The 15,310-nt window shown below is 45.5% G+C and overlaps 1 long non-coding RNA gene across 1 annotated transcript in view; it reads right to left on the reverse strand.

The window, feature by feature from the left end:
* Positions 1–13,134: 13,134 nt before the first annotated feature.
* LOC109287852 overlaps positions 13,135–15,310 on the reverse strand; it is a 7,586-nt gene continuing 5,410 nt past the window's right edge. The window contains exon 3 of the long non-coding RNA XR_002094985.1: positions 13,135–13,243. This is a non-coding gene — a long non-coding RNA (uncharacterized LOC109287852). The remainder of the gene's footprint in view (positions 13,244–15,310) is intronic.

Consider the following 15,310-nt stretch of genomic DNA (forward strand, 5'->3'; position numbering starts at 1 on the left):
GGGGGGGGGGGTACAAGCCCTACTAACAGCATCAGTGTTAGCCATCAGGGGGGGCACCGTCCCCGTCAGGGGGGCACATACACCCCCATGCACCCCCTACCAGTTGCCTACGTCTGACATCAACTTTGCTGGGCTGGCCACATCATACAGATGTCTGACTCCCGCAAAGCAAGCTTTATTCTCCCAGCTCAGCCATGGTGTATGCTCAAGAGGAGAGCAGAGAAAGTGCATTCAAGGATGCCCTCAAGGCCAACTTGAAAAAATGAAACATGGACATCACCTTGTGAGAGATTATCACCCAGAACTGCCCCAAATGGAGGAAGGGTCTGGTGCAAGGATCACAGTATTTTGAAACCTTACAATAACAAGAGATGGAAAAGTGGGAACAGCAGAAGCATGAATGACACGTGCCCCTGGAGGCTGGGGGGGGCAAGGTGACTGCCCGCAGGTGGTGGCAGCAGTGAGTTGGAAGCTCCCACATGTGGCTGCAGTGGTGGCAGTGGTGGGGGGGTGACAAGTGCCAACTGATGGCTAGTGATCACCTGCAGATGCTGCTGGTGGTGTTGGCAGTGAGGGCAGGGGGTGGTGAGCGGTGACCACCTGCAGGTGCCACTGGCAGCATCATTGGTGCTTCTTTCAGGGGCTGCACTGCCAGTCTCGGGGTGCACGTGCACCTGTGTGCACCCCCTACATGTCACCAATGAACAGAAGCAGCATGTCATGGACCTATCAAGAATCTGGAGCCACCACCCTGCATGGAAACACATGCCTGAGTTGCAACAGAGTCTGTTGATCCTGAATTGGCCTCATCAGCCATCTTCAGATCCACAGATAAAGCAATCATGGAAAACAGTTATCCTTAACTGTGAGGGAGAGGGATTACCAATGATTATAGCAGTATCATCACTGAAACTACCATGTTACAAAAAGATTGTACTGTTATACATTTGTTTTGAAAAATAATTATATAGCTCAAGCAAGAAGTCTAAAAAAATACTCTAATGGAAATGTACTGATTGCTGAGAGAAGTCAGATTTACAGCTCTGGAAAATGAAATAGTCCTCTTTATCCGCAAAGCTCGCTCATTGGGAACTTCAGAATTAAATTCTATCAATATGCCTCAACCCCAAATTATGAAAACCATCCTAGATCTTATGCTGTTCAAATTAACTTAGCTCCAGTTGCTTCAGTGGAGTGGGACCAGTTTATACTGGCTGAGTGATAAGTCTCTGGGGCATATACTCATTCTGAACCTGTTCTTTGCCAACAAAGATGGTCATTAATGCCACCTAAGAAAGAATTTTTAAACATGTGATACATTATAGTAAACTCCATATGCATACATTAACTCTATAAAGCAGGACTGTTCAAGTTCTAAGTGACCGGGGGCCAAATGCACTGTGGGCTGCAACAGTGGGGGGTCACACTTCTATGGGTTACACCAGGGCAAGCCACAGGCCCCATGTGTGTCTTTGCCTGCTCCCGTACGGCATCTGTGGGAGCCTTTACCACCACTGCACCACATCTCTATGTGGTGCCCAGCCCCTACCATCACTCTCAACTTTCCACACAATGCTGCACAGCCACATCCTCAGGGTGCGGTCAAGTAGTGTAAGCTGGAGGAGGAAAGGGAAGCTATGCAACTTCTGACTGAAGTGATGGTAGGGAGGTGTCAGGGAGAATCTGGGGGTCACAATTTAGCCTTCAGTTGGAGAGTCCTGCTACAAAGCAAGGCAGAGATTTTGCTGTTAACAGTTTTCTGTGCTTTCTTTTTCTTCCTAAAACAGATGCACCTAGCTTCTCATTAAAAATCCCAAGTAATTTCCTATATCTATAAATAGTGTAAATGAATTCTGAGGTCAGGTTTCTGAGGAAAGGAAGGGTGGAGAGAAGCAGAGTTAGGACCCTGGACTTCCGAAAATCAGACTTTGATTTACTCAGGAAACTCATAGGCAGTATCCCCTGCAAAGCTAGACTGAGGTGGAGAGGAGTCCAGGAGAGCTGGCTGTACTTCAAAGAAGCCTTACTGAGAGTGCAGAAAAAAACCATCCTGATGTGCAGGAAGACTAGCAAGTATGGCAGAAGACCAGCTTGGCTGACCAGGAAACTCTTCAGTAAACTAAATAACAAAAATGAAGCATATAAAAAGTGGAAACTGCCAAAGCACAGTTGCAGTTAGCAAGGGATATGAAGGGTAACAAGAAGGTAGGAGTATACTACAAGTATGTTGGTAGCAAGAGGAGGATCAGAGAAAGGGTGGGTCCCTTACTGACTGGGGGAGGCAGAGAGAGGATGCAGAAAAGGCTGAAGCACTCAATTCCTTTTTCACCTCAGTCTTCACATGAAAGTTCAGCTCCCAGACTACTGCACTGGGCAGCCCTCAGTGGTGAAAGAACAGGTTAGGGACTATTTAGAAAAGCTGGAAGTGTAAAAGTCCATGGGGCTGGATAAGATGCACCAGAGGGTGCTAAGGAAGCTGACTGATGCGATTGCAGAGGCATTGGCCATCATCTTTGAAAACTCATGGCAATCAGGAGAGAACCCAGATGATTGAAAAAAGGCAAACATAGTGCCCTTCTTTAAGAAAGGGAACAAGGAAGATCCAGGGAACTACAGACCATTCAACCTCAGCTCAGTCCCTGGAAAAATCATGGAGCAGATCCTCAAGGAACCTATTTTTAAGCACTTGGAGGAGAAAAAGGTGATTAGGAACAGAGAGCATGGATTCAACAGGGGCAAGTTATGCCTGACCAACCTGATTGCCTTCTATGATGAGGTGAGTGGCTCTGTGGATGTGGGGAGACCAGTGGATGTTGTGTATCTTGATTTTTAGCAAGGCTTTTGATATGGCCTCCCACAAGATTCTTTCAGGCAAGCTAAGGAAGTATGGATGAATGGAATGTAAGGTGGATAGAAAACTGGCTACAGCATTGGGCTCAGAGAGTAGTAATCAATAGCTCGATGTCTGGTTGGCAGCTGGTAGCAAATGGAGTCCTCCAGGGGTCAGTCCTGTGGCTGGTTTTGTTCAATGTCTTCATCAATGACCTGGAAGATGACACAGAGGGGACCCTCAGCATGTTTTCAGATGATACCAAGTTAGAGGGAATAGTAGATACACTGGAGGGTGGGACTAAGATTCAGTGACCTAGAAAAATTGGAGGATTGAGCCAAAAGGAATCTCATGAGGTTCAACAAGAACAAGTGCAAAGTCCTGCATTTAGGACGGAACAATCCCCTGCACCAGTACAGGTTGGGGGCTGACTGACTGGGCAGCAGCTTTTCAAAAAGGACCAGGGGGTTACACTGGACAATCAGTTGAATATAAGCCAGCAGTGTACCCCTGTTGCCAAGAAGGCCAACAACATACTGGGAAGCATTGGTAAGTGTGTTGCCAGTAGGTGAAGGGAAATGATTATTTCCCTTTATTCAGCACTGGTAAGAACACATCTGGAGTACTGTGTTCAGTTTTGGGCCCCCCACTACAGAAAGGATGTGGACAAACTGGGCAACAAAAATGATGAGGGGGCTGGGGGACATGACTTATGAGGAAAGACTGAGGGAACTGCGCTTATTTTGTCTAGAGAAGAGGAGACTAAGAGGGGACTTAATAGCAGCCTTCAACTACCTGCAGGGGGTTTGAAAGAGAATGGAGCCAGACTGTTCTCAGTGGTGGCAGATGACAGAACAAGGAGTTAATGGTCTCAATTTGCAGCAGGGAAGTTTAATTTAGATATTAGGAAGAATTTTCTCACTCAGAGGATAGTAAAACACTGGAATATGTTACCTAGAGAGGTGGTAATAGCTTTATCCTCGGTGGTTTACACAACCTGGCTAGACAAAGTTTTGGCTGGGATGATCTAATTGGGGATGGTTTTATTTTGAGCAGGGGGGTTGGACTAGATGACCTCCTGTGGTCCCTTCCAGCCCTAACTTTTATGATTCTATGAATGTACTAGTAGAGGGCATTAAAAAAGCTGCAGGCCAACTTTTGCTTTCTATCCTACAAATTTCAGTTTAGAGCAAGTTCTTGGATTTGGAGATCCTCCAAACTTAAAGCAATGTAAGCTAAGTAGAATTTGAAGATTCCCATTTGAAAAGATTAATATAAAATTTGAAAGGCACATTTTCATTATACTCTTTTGAAACCCAAGGGAAGTGCATAGTGTAAAAATGTGTGAGTGTATTGGTAGAATGCTTTTTGAGGATGGTCTTCTTATGCACTACTTTGTTAAAATGCATCTCTAGAAATATGAAGACTAGTGCAGGGGCAGGAAAAGTCTGGCCTGTGGGCTGGATTGGGCCCATGGTGGAGTCCATTTCCCAGAAGCCTCTGCCTCTGTGGCTGGTTTCCATGAAGACTCCCGGAGGAGCGGGGCCATGATGGCATAGGGCGAGGGTTTCTATGGAAGCTGTGCCCAGGAGTGCTGGCAAGGTGCACAGGCGGACAGGGAGCTGCTCTATGGCTTGAGATCTTGTGCAGGTGACAGCATTGTCTGGAGCTGGGGCAGAGCTGTGATCTGCTTCCCACACAGCCCGGAGCAGCTCTCTGCCCAGTCACATGCCCTTGCCAGTGCTGCTAGAGCTGGTCCCATGGAAACCCTGGCCCTACGCTATCAGGGTATCACTGCTACTGGGGTCTCCATGGAAACTAGCTGAAGCAATGCAGGCAGAGGCTGCTGGGAAATGGAATCTGACTGCCAACTGGATCCACCATTTTGCCCACCCCTGCTCTAGTGGGCCGAAGAGAGGCCAAAGATGACTTTGAAACTACTACTGTTAATTGTGAAGAACTCAGAAAAACATATTCAAAGTAGGTCACAGGTTGGCCTTTTAGAGCTTAATTCTGGGTTTTGTATATGGAAGCTAATATTCCTAATCAAAGTACTATGCACAAAAAAAATGTGGGAGAAGTGTAGAAATATTTTCAAGTATGCAAGTAGCAAAACTTCCTAGGGTTTAAGCAACAGTACAAAGCTACAAGATTTCTCCAGGGCCCAATAGCTAACATCCATCTAATAATATTTAGCACTTAGTACTTTGAATACATCTTCAAAGAGCTGATCTAATAGCAACTAATTTAATTTTCAAACCACCTGAGTGAACAAGCATTATCATCTCCATTTAACTGATGGCCAAAGCAGTGTAAAGTAGTTATGGAGAAACAGAAATGCAGTTGTATACTCAGCTACTTTAATTCTACCCCTTTACTAATATAACCTGCCTTTAGGATAACTTTGTAAAAGAAGAGTGAAAAATAATCAGAAGGGCCCGATCTTGTTTTCTTCTACCACTGTAAGTACCTTCAATTATGGAGTCCCATTCACACCAGTATACACAATAGTTGTGGCCAGCCCATCTGCAGCACTGCATTTCAGATGGGCCTGCAATGGATCACTGGTGTTCTGGTTGCTTCTCCCTTAGCTTTCTTACTGTGGCAGGCCTCAGGGCTCTTGGGGTGCCTGCCACTTTAATAGGTCAGGCAGCCTGCGAAGCCACTGGCAGGTTCAGGCCAGGGGTAATTGGGAATCAGCTGACCCAGGAAGCGGCAGGTAAGACTAAGCCTGATAGAGTCACCTGATTCAGGAAGAGGGATGAGCTTAGAGCAAGTATAAGCCCAGGCCCTGAGAGAATCTGGCAGTAGCTTCTTGGAGCTTGCTGAGAGAACACCACCTTAGCAGGATGGCTGTAGCTCCAGAAGATCAACATGGAGGATAATGCACTAAAGCAGTCTGGAAGTTTGGAAAAGAACTAAGGGGGGAAGAAGGTTTCTTGGGACCCAGGAAGGGGTCCAGAGCTCAGTTTGAGGGTCTGAGATTGTGGGACCAGCAAGGGTCCAGGAACCTATTGATGGGCTGAGAGTATGGGACCAGAGAGTCTCCAGAAACCCCAGAGGAGGGGCTAAGTGATAAAGAACATCAACGAGAATGCCATCTGTGAGGCATGGGGCATGGTGTAAGGGAGGAATGGAGCCATGCAATTAGCCCATAAGGCAGTGGCCATGGGTACCTGGTGGCCATTTTGAGAACTCAATTTGGGAAGCCCTGGGACAAACTACCTGATGCTAAAGTAAGACATCAAGGCACGGTGGGCAACTGAAGGGGTGATTGCCCAGAAAGTGAGGGCTGCAGGTACTCCAGGGGCTTCATAGCCACCCCTGGAAGGACACCCAGCCACACTTATCTCTTCCAGAAGGATCTCTTGGGTGGGGGGGAAGAAGAATCATAGCAAAATCAAACCTTCCTTTAGCAGCATGTTACAGTAGGACTTCAGGCTGCCTTAACTAGAAAAGTCAATGCAAGAGTTGATGCCTGTGCCAGTAAGTAATGAGGGAATTACAGGTCCCAGCCACAATCCAATCTACAGCTATTACTATCAGTGGCTGTGACATCAATCCTTTGTGTTTGCTGTCAGTGGTGGATTAAAGCTAAATGGGCCCCAGATCCACAAGAATTGTAAGGCATCCATTCTTCCCCAGTGCTCTTTCCTCTAAGAGGGCTGCCCATCTTACTCCTGTTCCTGATTCCTTGATCTTCTTTCCAAGTGAGGTAATTCAGCCATTCCTAAAACTTCCCTGTGGCTGACTGACTAGCTGGCTATCTGCCAGTTAGCGGTGTGCTGTGCCGTCACCTGCTATTCTACTTTTGACTTGCAGCTACCTTCATGTCCCCTGTAACTACAAGGACTGGATCCCAGTCCCCCAGCCTCAGTTCACCCCTTTACATATTCAGTTCTAATGATGCCAAACTTGATTTTTTTTTTTATCCCCACACAGTTCTCTAACTTGTAATGGTCAAACCTGTGGACTCAGGGTTTCAACTTAAACAAACTCACTTCCTTGTGTTAAAGGCTGGAACTGGTGAGGGGAAAACTACAAATCACTACAAAATGCAGAGGGGTGGGGATACCAGAAAGAGAGAGACTTGATAAGAATGTGGAAAGAATGAGAATTGCTTCTGAGTTTTTTCTTATGCCAAAGAGTTTTCTGCTCTGAGCAGAACTTCAAAAGTCAAACATTTTGTCTGGATTTGTTTTGGATTGTGCAAATTGCTAAGTTCCATGCTTGCTGCATCTCTCATCCTTACTTTAGGGACAGGAATGGAGAATATCATTAGGACCCCCATAAATCCTGTCAGACTAGAAATAAGGTCAAGGGCCAGGTGCACACTCCATTCCACATCTGGACAGGTTCCTCTATTTGCTACCTACCCCATACTACTCTGACAAGTCACTATAATAATATATATTAGAAAAGTTGGGAGAACAACTGTTTTTTTGTTTCCTTGCAATAAAAATAGTTTAGAGTTAAAGTAAATACTTTTGATATCTTGAAGAGAAACATTTTAGGGCTTTTCCCACAAATATAAGTTTAATTTTGACCTAAATGGAAAGTTTTGTTTATGATTGAGCCTTTTTAGGTGCTTAGTAACAAACAAACAAACAAAGAAAAACAAAAACTGAAGGAAACTTTGTAACAAAAACTTGTTTTTGGTTGCAAGATTGAAATGTCTGGAAAGTATCAAAATGGAATGTTTTGCCAATTTTTTTTTATTTACATTTACAAGAACAATTCCATGACATGACTTAGTATGACCAAATCTGCAGTATATACCAAAACAAATTTTTTTTGGCTGAAAAACTTCAGTTGCTCTATTGAGTAATGTAAACCTGGCTGTCGGGCTACCAGCAAAGCCACAACCCAACTCCAGATCCCTGGAGGTGCCCACAGCTGTGGATCACCTGTTCTCCTGGAATGAGGGAGGTTTCCTTCACCGGAAGGCACCTAGTGTCCCTGGACTTTCAATTAGACACCACACAATTTACAACTCTGTACACTTTATTTTCAAAGGGTTAAAGAAAAGGAAACTAATTAATGCACAAGTAATAAACTGTCAGAAATTTATTCACACCCTCAGTCAATAACATTGTACACGATGATGGCCTGGGATGATAGTGTATACGGGTAGCCTGGACCAGATGTCTGGGAAGGTGAAGCTGCTTCCATGCCCCTCCCACAGGAAGTGCGGGCTGGTCCTTGCTATGAGAGTGTCTTGAGGCATGCCCAGCGGTTGCAGGTGCTCCCTCGCTAAAATTGCTGTAAGGTAGCTTACCTACCCAGACCCTCATCCCCAACACAACCGGGAGCAGGTCTGGGCTGGAACACTGTCACTCTCCCCTACCCACACCCACACCCACCTGCTTGCCAGGCAGTCAGAGTTCACCCCCTACCTTGGGTCTTAACTCTTCTCACGGGGGCCCTGCCCTACATGAGGAGGGCTCATGTCCCCTAGCTCTGCCTCCCAACCAGAGCTCATGGTGCATGGTGATCTGGATCAATCTCTCTCAATCCCTCCCCCCCCCCGCAACTACTGCACCTCCTGCTGGGAGAAGAGTCCTCTTGTTGGGGGGTCTCCAGAAGGGCTGGGTGCTTCTCTGAGCAGCTCGGGCAGGGCTGCCAGGGGAAAGGAGCAAAAGAGGTGCTGCAGCTGGGCTTCCCAACCTTCCAGCCTGCAATGCAGCCTGCACTTTCCTCAAGCTCTGGTAGCTCTGGGGACAGGATGCCATACCCAAACTTCCCTCAGCCTCTGGGCTTCTCTCATCATGACTGTCCCTTTGTAGCAAAAATAGTTACTTTTCTCTATGTTTCTTTGTTCCTTGTTTTAGTATTAACCCCTGCATTCTGTAACTTTCCACCCACTTGGTACAGGATAGCCCACTACGTATGTCTTATAGGTTGCTCAGGTTTTGGTTTGAAATGACCAATCAAAATGTAACACGTCAACTGAAAAAAATGCTAGCTCAATAAAAGCCACGTGCGCTCTTTGTTTAGGGTCGACACTGATCTGAGCAACAAGCTCCTCTGTCGGCCTGCTTGCAAGCAATAAAATAGAGTTGGACCCAGCCTGAAAGTGTGACTCTCTTCTAGAGGTGAATTGGACTAGCCTCTAGGGGATAAAATCAGCAATTTATGCAACACCTTTCCCCAAAAAGGCTGCTTCCAGAGCAGGCTTCATTTGCCCTTAGCACATGATCTCCAGGGAATCATTTTCCCCTTTCCACAATGTCTGCCTCCAGAGAGGGATTCATTTGCTTGTGTCACATGATCTCTGAGGAGCCATGTTGTCCCACACTGCTGCCTGGCTGAGTTCACCCTGGGACCTTGTTCTCTCAGGTAAAGGGATGTCATTGTTCATTACAGTAACTTGTGTCCAAAATTGTTCATGGCATTTGTAGTTAAGATGTTCAAGTGTTGAAAGGCATTATCTATCATGATGCCTATTGGCCAGAACAAAAATTCTAGATCCAATTGTTTATTTCCACCAATCCTACAACAGGAGAGCTGACAGATGTATGACTCGCCCTTCCTCCTGCAGCATGCTGCAGGTTATCTATTTTGTCACTCTTTATCTCACTCACCCCTCCTCTTGCAATCTTTTTTCCATCTGGTTGAACCTCTGAACTTTGAAGTGCTTGAAATGTAGATCTCTATCAGGATCTATATCTGTATAGCTTGAGGCAGGAAGGCAGGACATCCTACCTGCAGCCACGTTCTCTCCACTCTTTCCCCCGTAGACCTCTCCCCCACCACACACACACCTATGGCCTGGTTTTAGAAGTACTATGTAAAGCATACAAGGTCGTGTTTAGCTGATATTGCTTGAAGAACCTGCATTAGCTAATGCTATAAATTCACTCCTATTACACATCCTAATTTCAGGTAATCAAAACTGTGCAACTCAAATCAAGTCTGCGCTTGAAGGTTGTTTGTGGTTAGAACTTTTGCCTTTCTTATCTTGCTCTTGCTTATCCTTCCATAATATTAATCTACTAATGAAATAGTAGCGATATCCGCTTACAGGGCCACAAGAAACCTTTTAAGGTGAAGATGTGTAACATGATCATGAAATGCTCAGAAATGTATTCATTGCTATAGTTTTGTCTTAGTAAATCTCTTCAACATCTTGCAGGACGGCCATGCTGTGGCTGCTAGCTATTAGGGCTGCACACTGCTTTTCAGATTTACAGCTGTGTGCTTGTCATTTCCAGATGCAGTTTTACTGAGACAGTCACTCAGGAAACGTTGTGAGAAGCAGCAGGTTTCCAGTAAAACATGCCCATAAACACCATGGTTGCTGGCAAAAAAGTCTTACACCCAGATGCTTTAGGAAAAATACAGTCTATTCTTTGTTCACTTTTACCCTAAGGGTTTCAGTCAGATCCATAAATATATACAATGCAACAACCCATCCAGCTCAGCTGATGGGATACATAATGTCCCAGTGGCAGACATTTTTACTGTTTCTTGGCATATTTTGCTCATGGGCTCAGATTTATTGTTGAGCTCAGAAAGACTGTCCAGTTGAAATTCTTAGTAATTGGGAAAGGAAGTGTTATATCACAAGGTCTGTTAGATACAGTTAACTTAAAATCGATTCTGAAGAATTGAACTAATACTCAGGTAACCCTTTTGTCAGCAGCCACAAGGTCTGGTTTCAAATTTGGGGCCTAAATATATTTTACCTTGGCTTGAGCCCCCACTCAGACCACCTGGGAAACACTAAATAAATTAGTAGAGTGTCCTGCATAAAAAAGCCCTCTCCTTGCAAGCAGTGTAAACACAGAGGATACATTTATTACAAAAAAAAAAGGGCAAAGAAAACAAAGAAAAACAATAAATACAATTTAAAACACTACCAACTACAAGCCATAGTTCATAAATTGCACCCTCTTGGGGTGGTTTCACCTGTGCCTAGGCAGTCTGGGACTTGGGATGCCCGCAAAAGGAAGTTCCAAAGGCTTGCAGTCTCATACCTGCTGTTCAGTAATGGGCTGGAGAGGGGGCTTCACTGGAGAGTCCTTTTTGCTGCTCCTTGTGTTTGCTGAGCCATGGGAAGCTGCTGGAGAGCTTGGGTCCTTCTGTGTTGCAAGGGGCCACTTGTCGCTCCCTGCAATGCCCACTTCCATGTGGTGGCTTTGAGGGGTTAACTACATCTTTTGTCCATATGCCAAACTCCTGGAGTCCTACTTTCAATCCCAGAGTAAGGGGAAATGCATAAATGAGTTGCCCAAGACAGAGACTGAATTCTGACTTGGAATCACAAGTAGGCCTTTGCTTCTCCTTGCTTAAGCAGTTTATGTCCTTATTTTAATTTTTCTGGTCAGCCCTTATGGGGCAGAATCAAGGCTCAGGTCACTCCCCAGCCTAATGGTACAGAAGGAAGAGTATCAGTCCCCCATGGCAATTGCTTTCCCCATACATTAATGCTGTGGGCAGTATATTCAAGAAGGTAAGGAGTATCTTAAATCCTTTACTTTCCTGTTAACTGACCTGAACAATTCAGTAAGGCCCTGAATGCTGAATGCTTGGGTAAATTTGCATTCAGACTTGATTCTGGATGCTAAGCTCATCTGTTGGCTTATTTCTAGCTAAAAAATGTTTTACGAGCCATTTCAGATCAAGTTCTTCTATAAACCACATTTTTCATAATGAAAATGGTTTGGCAATGTGTCAGATACATCATTTTTAGTCTACTTATTTTTCATGTCCTCTTGCTTAAAACAAAAAGTGGAAGAATTTCACAAAATCTTTGTTGACACATACTTTCCCCTTTCATGGAGTATAGCGTCTCAGAAAAGTAAAGCTTGCATATTTTATGTCTGTGGACATTTTTTACCTCACCTTGTTTGGAGTTGGAGTGGTATAATCTTTTCAAACTCAAATAGCAGAGCATCAATTGCGTATTTTCTCTTTCTTCATCATCTTTATACTTGAATAGGGCATTGATTCCTATCAAATTTTGCTTTTTCCTTTTTAGCCTGCATCCCTTCTGTAGCATAGTAATCATATCCTCAAAGCGGCTTTTGCAGAGTAGGGTAAAACCAGATGTATTCATTACTAGGGCTCCCCAGGCATTTTACTGCAATGTATAGAGATGTACTGAATGAAAGATACCTACTGCTAGCCTGTCAGCTAGTATACAGGAATGTGTATCCCTTTTCAGAAAGTGTCTTGTCTCTTGTGTCATGGACCCTACCTGCTCTCCAGCAATTTAAAAAGCAGTGGGCTGGCAATGCAAAACAATAGTGACAAATTGAAATATAGGAGTGGTACTTCATAATACCTCCCATCCACACACATGCACTGTGTTGTGTAATTTTTGGCTCTGGGGATTACAGCTCATTTTGCAAAAGGATATCTATCCTTCAAAGTTAATTAAAAAAGAAATAGCATTAGCAACACATCAATAATTCTATAATGCAAAAATAATGCACCTACTGTATGTTGACTGGAGTAGACAGTTATTGTGGAAATATATTTCCCTGTAGACTAAAAAATGGTTTGTTGATATAAAATGTTCAAAACTGTAAACAGAGGACACTATTCCCCTGTGGATGTCATATTTTCTACTGAAAAGACAAAACTATTTATTACAAACTAAAATCTTCATTATCTCAGTAGCTTCCTTCCCAATTCAACATCCCTTGCTCCCTCCATATACACACTTTCCCTTGTAAATCCCTATTCTTTTCTCTTCCATTCTCTTTATTGTTTTGAGTTATTCAGTTAGGTTGATAAAAAACAAATAATCATAGAATCATAGAAAAATAGAGCTGAACGAGTCTTCATGGAATTGCCACTAGTGCTGTAGAAGCTGGACCTAGTGAAGGCAGGACTAAGGAAGTCTTGTCCACGTGAATCTCCGAACTAAGACCAGTAATACTTCTCTAGGTTTGTCCCTAATGGCTGTTCTCAGGCCTAGTGCAAACTAAGGACTTGAGTGCAGGTGCTGAGGATGGGCCTAGAGTAGCCTTACTGGTGAACTTCTGAGTCCGGAGTGTGCCTTTTAACACAGATAAGTAGTATATACTTGGCTCTGTCATTTCTGGTGCATGTGGTTGCTGTGATATAGACAAATTTCAATAGATCCTGTAGTTCAGTGTTTCTCAATCTTCTTGTACCAGGACCCATTCCTAACACTGATTGCAAGTCCCAGTCCAGTAAATAGTTCAAGTAGAAAACACAAGTATTTTGGCCCTAAAATACTTATTGCACTACGAATTTAAGCAGCTCAACAGTCTTAATTTTAAGGACCGAAATCAACTTAAATAGGAAAACATTAACAACAATATCAACACGTGGCCCTCCATTACTCCCAAATGACATTCATCATTGTGCAATTTGCACAATGCAAATTGCCAGAGCCCCTCACTCCTGACTTGCAGTCCCCTGGTCCTGCCAGTGTCTCTCAGTCCCAATGCACAACTCCACCCCTCCCCCCAGCCCTGCTGGTGTCCCTCACTCCTGACCTGCTGCCCCTAAGCCCCAGCCCTCTTGTGTGTGGGAGAGGGGGTGGGTGTGTGGGGCAGGCCAGGGTGTATGTAGGATTGGGGGGCAGCCCCCAGATTTGTGCATCTACAGCAGACACGGGGCTGCAGCCTGGCCAGACTGGCATGGGCAGGAGGTGCCTCTGCAGCCCAGCGGGTGGGACCCAGCATGGGAGGGTGAAGCAGAGCAGGGCAGTGAGGCTGCTGTTGCTGCCACCAGGACCACTGTGCCAGCTATGCCATCAGCATCATGAGGAGTAATGGGGGGGGGAAGGGTGCTGCACTGCCCTCACCTCTTCCCACCTCCAGCTTCTTGTGCACCAGACCACTGCTGTACCACACCACCATGGCCCAGCCACCACCGCTGCCACTCTCCTCAGGCCACCCATGCTGCCTGCCACCTCTCCTTACCTCTGGGGTACAGTCACAGCCTGAGAGGAACAGCAGTGGTGGTGGCTGGGCCATGGTGGCAGGGTACAGCCATGGCCCCGTGTGTGAACAGATGGTGGTGGGAGGAGGTAAGGTCAGTACAGCTTCCCCCTGTCTATTACTCCTCATACTGCTGGCAGTGCAGCTGGCATGGAGGTCTTGGCAGTGGTGGTGGCAGCAACAAATCTCACCTGCCATGCTCTGCCCTTCTGCACTGCATCCCACCCGGTGGGCTATGGAGGCAGCTCCTGCCTGTGCCTGTCTGGCCAGGCTGCATCCCCATGCCCACTGTGGGTGCACAAATCTGGGGGGAAACATACCCCCTCCATGTCCCTCTCATGTATTGCACTGCCAAGCACCAAGCCAGGGTGCACCAGCCAAGTGCCAAGCCCAGCACCACTCGCAGGGGACTGAGCTGTGCTTAGTGCTTGGCAGCACCACTCACAGCAGACAGAGCCTGGCTTGGTGCTCAACTAGAGCAGCCCCATCCCTTGCGAGTGGCGTTGGGCTCAGCGCTCAGCTGGTGTGGTCCAGGCAGTGCCACTTGCAGGGGATAGTGCTGCGCTAGCTGAACACTGAGCCCAGCTCTATCTCCTCTGAGCAGCAGTGTGGCATGTACCCACCTGCTGGTGCAGTGAGGACATGCAGGAGCAGGTGTAAGTTGACCCATATTTCTGATCCCAAAAGTTAGGTTGATTTATACACTGAATCTATGAAATTCCTAACTTTTTGGATCAGAAAAATGCGGTCAACTTATACACCATGTCAAGCCTATACACCATGAAATATGGCATTGCTAAAGATGAACTAGAAATCCAGTTCTGCACCAGTATTCTAAAGTTGTGTATATCTGGGGTCCTGATTTGGACCCATATCTAACTTTTAGTCAGATAATCTGGTCTCAACAGGTTGTCTTAGTTTTTTGCCATTCCTGGTATATGTTTGTAAGTGTGCCTATTACATGTTCATATATCTACATAAATAAGGAGCTATACATATGAAAAAGGAAGCATATTTCAGAGCTGGAATGATGGCATTATTCAGGGGGGGCCATGGTGAAGCATACAAATTAGGTGGTAGGTTTCCCTAATGAAGGCAGATAAGGCGTATTTCTTTCAAAGACGTGCAGACCCATTTTTAATTACGCATCTGTAGGTGGCTTTTATTTTTTTGCTCAGTTTTTATGGGGGTTGTTTTTCTGTCATTCAGCATTTATAGTGGACATTTCGTCCCTTGCACTTTGGTATCATGCATGGATGCAGCATAACCATTAATAGATTTAATAGATTTCATAGACATTAGGGTTGGAAATGACCTTTATTGCAGGGCCCCTGGCACGGCTCTATGACCGATCGTGGTGCTTGGGCCAGGTGCCAGATGATTGGAAGGTAGCAAATGTGGTCCCCATCTTCAAGAAAGGGAAGAGGGAGGACCCGGGCAACTATAGGCCCGTCAGTCTTACCTCAATCCTGGGGAAACTCTTTGAGAAGATCATCAAGGAGCACATTTGTGATGGGCCGGCATCAGAAATGATGCTCAGGGGCAATCAGCATGGATT

Source organism: Gavialis gangeticus, unplaced genomic scaffold, assembly GCF_001723915.1.
Source record: "Gavialis gangeticus isolate Ggan-Ray unplaced genomic scaffold, GavGan_comp1, whole genome shotgun sequence".
NCBI classification, from domain to species: domain Eukaryota; kingdom Metazoa; phylum Chordata; order Crocodylia; family Gavialidae; genus Gavialis; species Gavialis gangeticus.